This window comes from Arachis ipaensis, chromosome B03 (genome assembly GCF_000816755.2).
Source record: "Arachis ipaensis cultivar K30076 chromosome B03, Araip1.1, whole genome shotgun sequence".
Lineage (NCBI taxonomy): Eukaryota > Viridiplantae > Streptophyta > Magnoliopsida > Fabales > Fabaceae > Arachis > Arachis ipaensis.
In genome coordinates, this window is record NC_029787.2 from 133413186 (window position 1) to 133420963 (window position 7778).

The 7778-nt window shown below is 35.0% G+C and overlaps 1 protein-coding gene across 1 annotated transcript in view; it reads left to right on the top strand.

Moving 5' to 3' along the window:
• LOC107632054 (protein TIFY 5A) overlaps window positions 917-7778 on the top strand; it is a 23940-nt gene continuing 17078 nt past the window's right edge. The window contains exon 1 of the mRNA XM_016335692.2: window positions 917-938. The gene's annotated coding sequence lies outside the window, so the exon portion shown is untranslated. The remainder of the gene's footprint in view (window positions 939-7778) is intronic.

A 7778-nucleotide genomic window follows, 5' to 3' on the forward strand; every position in this document is an offset into this window, starting at 1 on the left:
TCGTTGCTGTCGCCCAACGCAGAGTGTGAGAGAGTTGAAGCCGCTCCTGTAACTAGAGCTCATCAGAAGCCGCCGCCATCGTCGTTTTGGTTTGACCGGAAGAGAGGAGGTGACGGTGGTAGATGTTGGCGCTGCTGCATGCAAGAAGGAGGGGCTGATACGCTCTTACTGAGCTGCTGTGTTGCCGTCGGAACTCTCTGCCACTATTCTACTCGCCGAATGTCGTCACTAGAGCTGTAGCTACTCCATTCTTTTACTCCTTTTTGGTACAATGAGTAGTTCTTGTTTCGAAATTCTTATTGCTGTTGTTCTATTATGGGTTATTGAGAATTTTGTGACGTTAATGTCTTAAGGTTGAGTTACCGTAACCGCATGCTGTGTCTGATGGAATGGCTGCTACAGGAGTAATCGAAGTCATGCTGTGGGAGAGGTCGAAGTCATTGCTGTTGTCGCAAATCAAAAGAAAAGGGATTTAATGCTTTAATTTTTGTAAATTGCGATTAATTGAGGTAGGGGCTTTTTCTTAAATCTATTTTATTTTAAGGTATTGTTATAAATCAATATCAATGTAAAAAAATATATTTTTTTGTGAACATGTGAGTCTTATGGATCGGATTGGACTATTTTGGAGAAATGAAATTGTTGAGATAAGTAAATAATAACAATACTTGATTATGACAAACATGCTGGTGATTGGGTTAAAAGCCCAATTGAAATTTAATGAAATTATTTAGTGTTGCAGACTCATATTCATTATGCAACCCAAATAAAGAAGACAAGCAGCCCAACTAGAAAAACTAAGTGCTTCCAAGACTGCTGAATAGAATTGAATCCAAAAACTAGCCCAGTGCCATTCAGAAAAAAGGAAAGCAGCCCTCAGCTAGTAGTGTTATGGTAGTTCGGGTAATGCATAGAGAAAAAAAAAAAAAGAAACTCACCTGTTTACTAAGCACAAAAAGAGAAAGAAAGAAAAAAGCTAATAAGAAAGGCTATGTCAAATCAAATTCAGCATAAACAAGTTAAGCTAAATCAGAGAATAAAGGTAATTTGCTTCCATTAACATGCAAGTCAATTACTTGTTGATTTCTCCTTCTTTCTGCACAACTATTTCGAGTAAATAGAAGAAAGTAGTGACTACTTTATTTCTGCTGTGAATTAATGGCTAATATTAAAATTTGGGACTAAAGCACAAAGTTAATAGTTTTGATTTATCAAATTCATTGAGGATCTATTTTCAAGGAAGCTGCGTGACTTAACTCTGATTCAAAATCCCTGATTTTCTAGTCTAATTAAAGAAAAGAAAGGAAGAGTTTAGTTAGCTTAAGACTCAAGGAGCTGACTTTGTGACGCCGGGACGTCGCTTGGGCCACCAATCTTGGCAAGGTTAACAACCCCACTATGGTGACATAGTTTAGATTCACCAATCTTGGCAAGGTTAGCAACTCCACTATGGTAAAAATAGCCATAAACCCACCTTGGTCGGCCAAGCCAAGGATGCACCTCTTACTCTCAAAGAGCCTAGAGGAAAATAAGCACACAGCTTATTTCATATTCAAATAAACTTCAACTCTATTTCATAAACAAAAGGTATATGAGTTATTTATACTAGTAGGAGAAGGAAAAGCCTTCATGACTTAGACGATATAGAACTAAAACATAACACAAAGTTCACTATCCTAAATAATATGGGCTTTATATTCCTTATTACAATTAACTAATATAATTAACCTACTAACTCTACTTGCTCCGGCATCACTTTGGAAAGAAAGCTCAGGCTGAGGAAACATAACTCATACAAAAAGAAAAATCACTTTAGATTGCAACCATGGAGAGAACCCAAAAGAAAAATTGAGAGAAACCTCACAAATCAGGTTTGAAGTATTGAGAGCATTGCACCTATACTAAAGGGAGCATTCTGCTAAGATGAATAGCTTCATTTGAGAGCTTGGAATATGGGTACAACATATAGAGTTTGAGTTATTTAACATCATCTCCTTCATGATCTATCGTTGATTATTTTATTTGTATATTGTATCTTTTTTTGTTTCTATTCAGTTGTAAAAGGCATAAAAGAAAGGCATTAAGAAAAAGTCATTGAGAAAAAAAGGCTAAGAGAGATACTTGGAGAAAAAAGTAAAGATTTATTTCAGATCTCCTTTGATTGTATTTCTGTTTTATATCTAGTATCTGAGATGTATCCCTTGCTAAGTTGGGTAAACACTTAGTGTGTTGAGAGTCTAGGAAGTTGCCTAGCCAAGTCAAACTTATGTTGAAGCTTGGTTTGTTCCTAATAGAATTAGATTGAATCTTTAGAAATTGGTGTATGTAATACTTGAAAAGATAGTGAAAATTTCACTGTTGTTGTGATGGAGATTGGATGTAGGTTGTATTGCATAAGGCAGTTGAACCAGGATACATGGTTGTGTCATCTTCTTCTTTCCTGCTCTGATTCTGTTTTTCACGATTTATGAGACAAAATAAAATTGTCTCCTACATAATCAATCTCATAGACTAAACAAAAGCTAAGTTTCATTTTCTGGTTTGAGAATTTATTATTCAAGATTAAAATAATGCCATAGATTCAACCCCCTTCTTTAGGTCATCAATAACCTTCAGGAATAAAATTGATAACGGACTAAAAAGGGATTAAATTTTATAATAATAAAATTAATTGGAAACAATGCTTGAAGCCTCTTGGTAGGTGAATTAGGATTTGAACAAATTGCTTACTATCCTAATATTTAAAAATTTAATAACTTAAAGACAATTAAAGAAAACAAATCAATAATATTTATGTTAAGAAATTGTTGGATATTAGAAATGTTGGAAAAAGTTTGAGAGATGTTTGGTTTGAATGGAACCGTAAAAAGTGGTAAAATCCGAGATTCAGAGGAGATTCTGTCGAAATTTTCATAGGAGTTTAAGTGAAATTGAATAATAAAAATAATGAAAAAATTGGTGTTATTTTCAATAAAAACTAGAGACTTTGTTTTGAAGTTTTATTTAGTTAATTTTGATTAAAGAATTATATTTTAAGAAGTTTTAGTGAATTTATAGTATTTGAATTTGCTTAGTTAAATTGAAATTATTTTTAAGTCTTTTCGAAAAAGTCTTAAACTTAAAAATAAAGTTGGAATTAATTTTGGGAACTTCATTTGATTAATAACAAAAAGAGAAAATGAATAATTAAAGTTTTAAAAAATTAATTAATTATTAACGCAAAGGTTTGGGTCTAGGAGGTATGAGTATGAGATTTTAATGGAACTAAATATAATAGTTGAGAAAAAATGATATATTTAAAGAATATGGAGTCAAATTTAGAATTTTCAATAATCATGAGATAAGTGTTAAGTACATTTAGCGATGTTCTAAATGTGAGTTTGAGGATGATGAAAGTTGGGTTTACTAGCTTATAATGTGATAAATTAAAGAAAGATATAACGAAGTTGAATGAGAAAAAGATTGAGATTGATTATTGTATTTGATTTAGTTTATTTGTAACTTTGACTTCTAGTATAGGATATTATGTTAGATGCTTCGTACCCGTAAGCTATATGTAACGACCTAAATTAAACCCAGTGAATATTAAAGTGTGCAGAGTAGAAAGTGGAGTTGAGTGGATGGCTATAATGAAGATTATGTTGTTATGAGATCATTAATGAGAAAATGAGAATTTATTTGAGGTTTATGACAAAAGTGAGAATTTATGAGGTTATTGATGAAAATTATGATTTAGATTTATGCTAGCAATTATTATTAATAATGAATTTGATGATGATAATAGTTTAGATTGATGATGATTACTGGTTGTAAGGACGGATGATTTGTCCTGCTTGTATGATTATGAAATATGTTTTTGATTAAGACGATAGTTTTGGTGATGAGGATCATGATGAATTTGATTATGATGGTTTTGGTTAATGTGATTATTGATTGGTAAGAATGTGAATTCTGTCCCACTTGCATTGTTGATGTTGTGGGGATAGTGGTTCGTTCCGTCACGATGAGGATGGTGGCATAGTCCCGCTCACAGATTGAAAATGATTAAATTGAGAAATGTGCAGGAGGCTATGATTGAGGTTGATGATTATGTTATCGATTATATGATTCGTGATGATTATGATTATGTTAATGATGAATTTGATAATGATGATGATGATGATGGTTTTGGTTAATGGTGATTATTGTTTGGCAAGGATGTGGGTTTTGTCTCGCTTGCAGTATCGATGAGGCATCTGTGCCTGGTGAGGATGGTGGTTTTGTCCTGCTTGTTCAATGTTGCGGTGTGAATGTGGGGATGGTAGTTTTATCCCACCCACGGCGAGGATGGTGGCTTTGTCCTGCTCACGGTAGACAAGTTAAGGTTAAGGATTCCCTCTCTTGACATCGGGAGATTGGATAGAAGGTTGAGGATTATCTTTGATTCAATTTCTGATTGTGGTGTGAACGAGTTAGGTTGAGAATTCACTATTGTTGTATCATAGTCTCTCTCAGATTGTGAAGTGTGGCGGGCACTATATTCTAAAAGTGTGGTGGACACTATATTTCAGATAGCACTTCCTTTAGTGAGAAGGTGACAGGGCACTCTCTCTCTCTAAGATCAGCTTATGATATGTTTAGGATGTTCCTCCTGGGAATGCACGACAGAGAGATGATATCTGGGATAGCTACCAGATGTGTCGGGTCTAGAAGTTTAACCGACATGTGAGTTCACAACCAGTAGAACAGATATGCATCATATGCATTTGTTTGATTTATTTGAGTGTGCATTTTATTATTGTGTTGTGTTTATGTGATTTATTTGATTATGTGCTATGTGATATGTGCTTCATATGTGTTTACTTTTGTGTGATTGAATTGTTTGATTTGATTGTGTTCGCTGGTGCATGGAAGTAATGGAGGTTGAGGCGGATTGAACTCGGTATTGTCATGAGACTCTAGTTTATGTGTTGGATGAATAAGAATGAGTGATGATAGCTTGTTGGGCAGAAAGCCCTTATGTATATTTTTTCAGCCTACCCCCTCCCTCATCAACATCCTCTCATCTCTCACATGTATCCCTAAAAAGACACCCACACAGCTGCACCACTAGCCTCCTAACCGGTGCCGACGAGCTTCCATCCACGACAAACTGCCGCCTGTCAACTCACTGGCGACGACGACCACAGCCACTACGAAGGGAGTCTCGTGCGCCGTCAACCAAGTGCTGCACGTTCTCCAGACCTCTTCGTTGGCGATGACGACCATGGCCTCACGAACGGAGTTTCAAGCGCTGTCGTTACCCTGCGCAACCAAAGCTCTTAACCCCCGACCCCATGTCGTCCGTTCCTCCCGACGAAGCAATTGACGGCGTCTCCTCACCGTAGAAGACGATGTCAACAACCACGCAAAGGTATCCCATCTCTTCCTCGTGCCCAACCACAGCCTCCATCAGCCCTGAGCCCCCTGTTTGTGTTATGTTTGTTGTTTTCCTTTTTTTTAACCATTAATTGAAAAGAACGAATATGAATAAATTAATTATTGTTAGTGATGTTGTTGTTAGCAGAAGAGATATGGTAGTAGGTAGGAAAAAAGTTATTGTTATTCCTTTCTATCTTTTCTTCTATTGTTATTGTTGGTAGTGATGGAGGATTGTGAGGAGTCTGTGAGTTGCGTCTGGTGGTAAGAGATGAAGGTAGAGGTGTGGGTGACTGGGTGCGTATGGTAGTGGGTGGGTGAGGTTCAATGGGTCACTGGTATTGGATGAGGTTGAACGATGGTAGGTAGGTGAGAAGAGCTTGACTTTTATCAGAAAGCAAGATGGATCCCTTCCTAGGTCTGTGATGTGTGAGCATTTTGTACCTATTTCCCCTTGTTTTCTAGTCATTTTTAGTTAGAATTTATTAAGTCTTATATTATTTTAGTGCAAAAATCCTCTTTAGATGCTATTTTGAGTGTTTTAGTATTTTTATTGATTTTAGGTGAAATTCAGAGCATGTTGGCAGAATTTTGTGTTAAAAGGAGAAGATTTGAGGCTGCCTCTCTGGGCGCTAAATGCCCAACTGGCGTTCAGCGCCAGCAAACCTCCAAACCAGGATTGTTGCTGTCCACTCTGGGCGCGAAACGCCCAACGTTTAGCGCTAGGCAGTCTGAAGTAAAAGCCCATTAAGAGAGCATCTTCAAGTGGATTTAACTTTTATTAGTTATCTTATCTTTTATTTTTGTAATTTTTATTTACAAACAATATCTTTTAGTTTTAGGATTTATTTTTTATTTTATTTTCAAATCAAATTAGGTTATATATAAAAGGAAAAAGATTCACCTTTAGGGAGATCTTCGCACTTCCACACTTTCATACTTTTCAGAACCCTTGTTTTTTCTGTAAGTCATGAGCCACCAAACCTCATTGGTTAAGGATAGGAGCTCTGTTTATTTCAATGGATTAAGGCTATTATTTTTCTATTTTAATTAATGTACTGATTCAATTTCAATGATTACTTTTGTTCTTAATTTTATAAATCTGGGTGGAACGGGAGTATGACCCTTATTCTAGATGCATTCTTGTGACCCTTGGGAGAGGTCTCTCACTTGAACACAGCTTGAAAGTAAATTCCTCATAAATTGTTAATTGCTTGAACAAATCTGGATACGTGACATACAATCCGTTTAGCTTTGGGTAATTAGAATTTTTGTGACCATAAACTAGATCTGAACTTAACCCTCTAATCGGAGTCAAGTGACCAAGAGATTGGTGGTTGATGAAGATTAGAGGAGACTAAATCACTAAGAGATAAGGGTTTAGTCAATTACAATTTGCTATAAAATGAATCTTGCATGATTAAAATAGTTGGTAAGAAAACTTAATCTAGAAAAGTAAACATTTATGATACCTTAACTATTTTCTCCCATTGATTTCTCACTAATTCTCATATTTGCCTTCTTTACTCTTAAATTATTGTTTAATGCTTTTAGAAATCACTAACAATTCTTTTTGTCTACCTAACTAAACCAATAAGCCTACTATTGTTGCTCAATCCATCAGTTCTCGTGGGATCGACTCTCACTTACCTGAGGTATGACTTGGACGACTCGATACACTTGCTGGTTCAGTTGTGGATATTCTTAAAATCCGCCACCAGTCTAGTGCATATGAAGTAATTAACATCCCCCTTGAACTTTTGTGATGTAATATTGTCTTTAATTTCTGGAGGTGGTGGCAAAGCTTTCACATCTTGTATTCCATTTATCCCAACATCTTTTGCAATGGATTTGTCGCCAATAATGTAACTGGAATGAAGAGTTTTGTTAGGAAATGGTTTTTTAATTTTAAAATTTATTTTGTTGTAAGGGTAAATTTGTCTTTTTAGGGTGAAAATGATGATTTTATAACGTTTTGTGACGTTCAGGATGATTTTAATACAAAAAAAAAGTCGAGGACAATTTTAAACCCCAAATCTTAGGGATGAAAAAAGTACTTAACCCAAATATTAAGATATGCAATTGTATATAAGTGAAAATGTTTTTAAAATAAAAAGAATAAAGATCGCAAGCTTTTATAAAGATAAACTTTTTTTAGATGTGCGTTGACCATATGCATTTATTTCTATTAAGTTTGTGACATTTTCTTCGCCTACGGAAGACTTTTAGATTAGGTTCTCACCTCCTACATCTAATATTTTTAGGAGAACAAACAAAAAAGACAAATAATGGACATACTTTATTTATTTTCTTAGATATTTTCTCGTCTTTGTTATTATTATAAATTTTTGTAAAGAGCGATAGGAATTTAAATTATATAC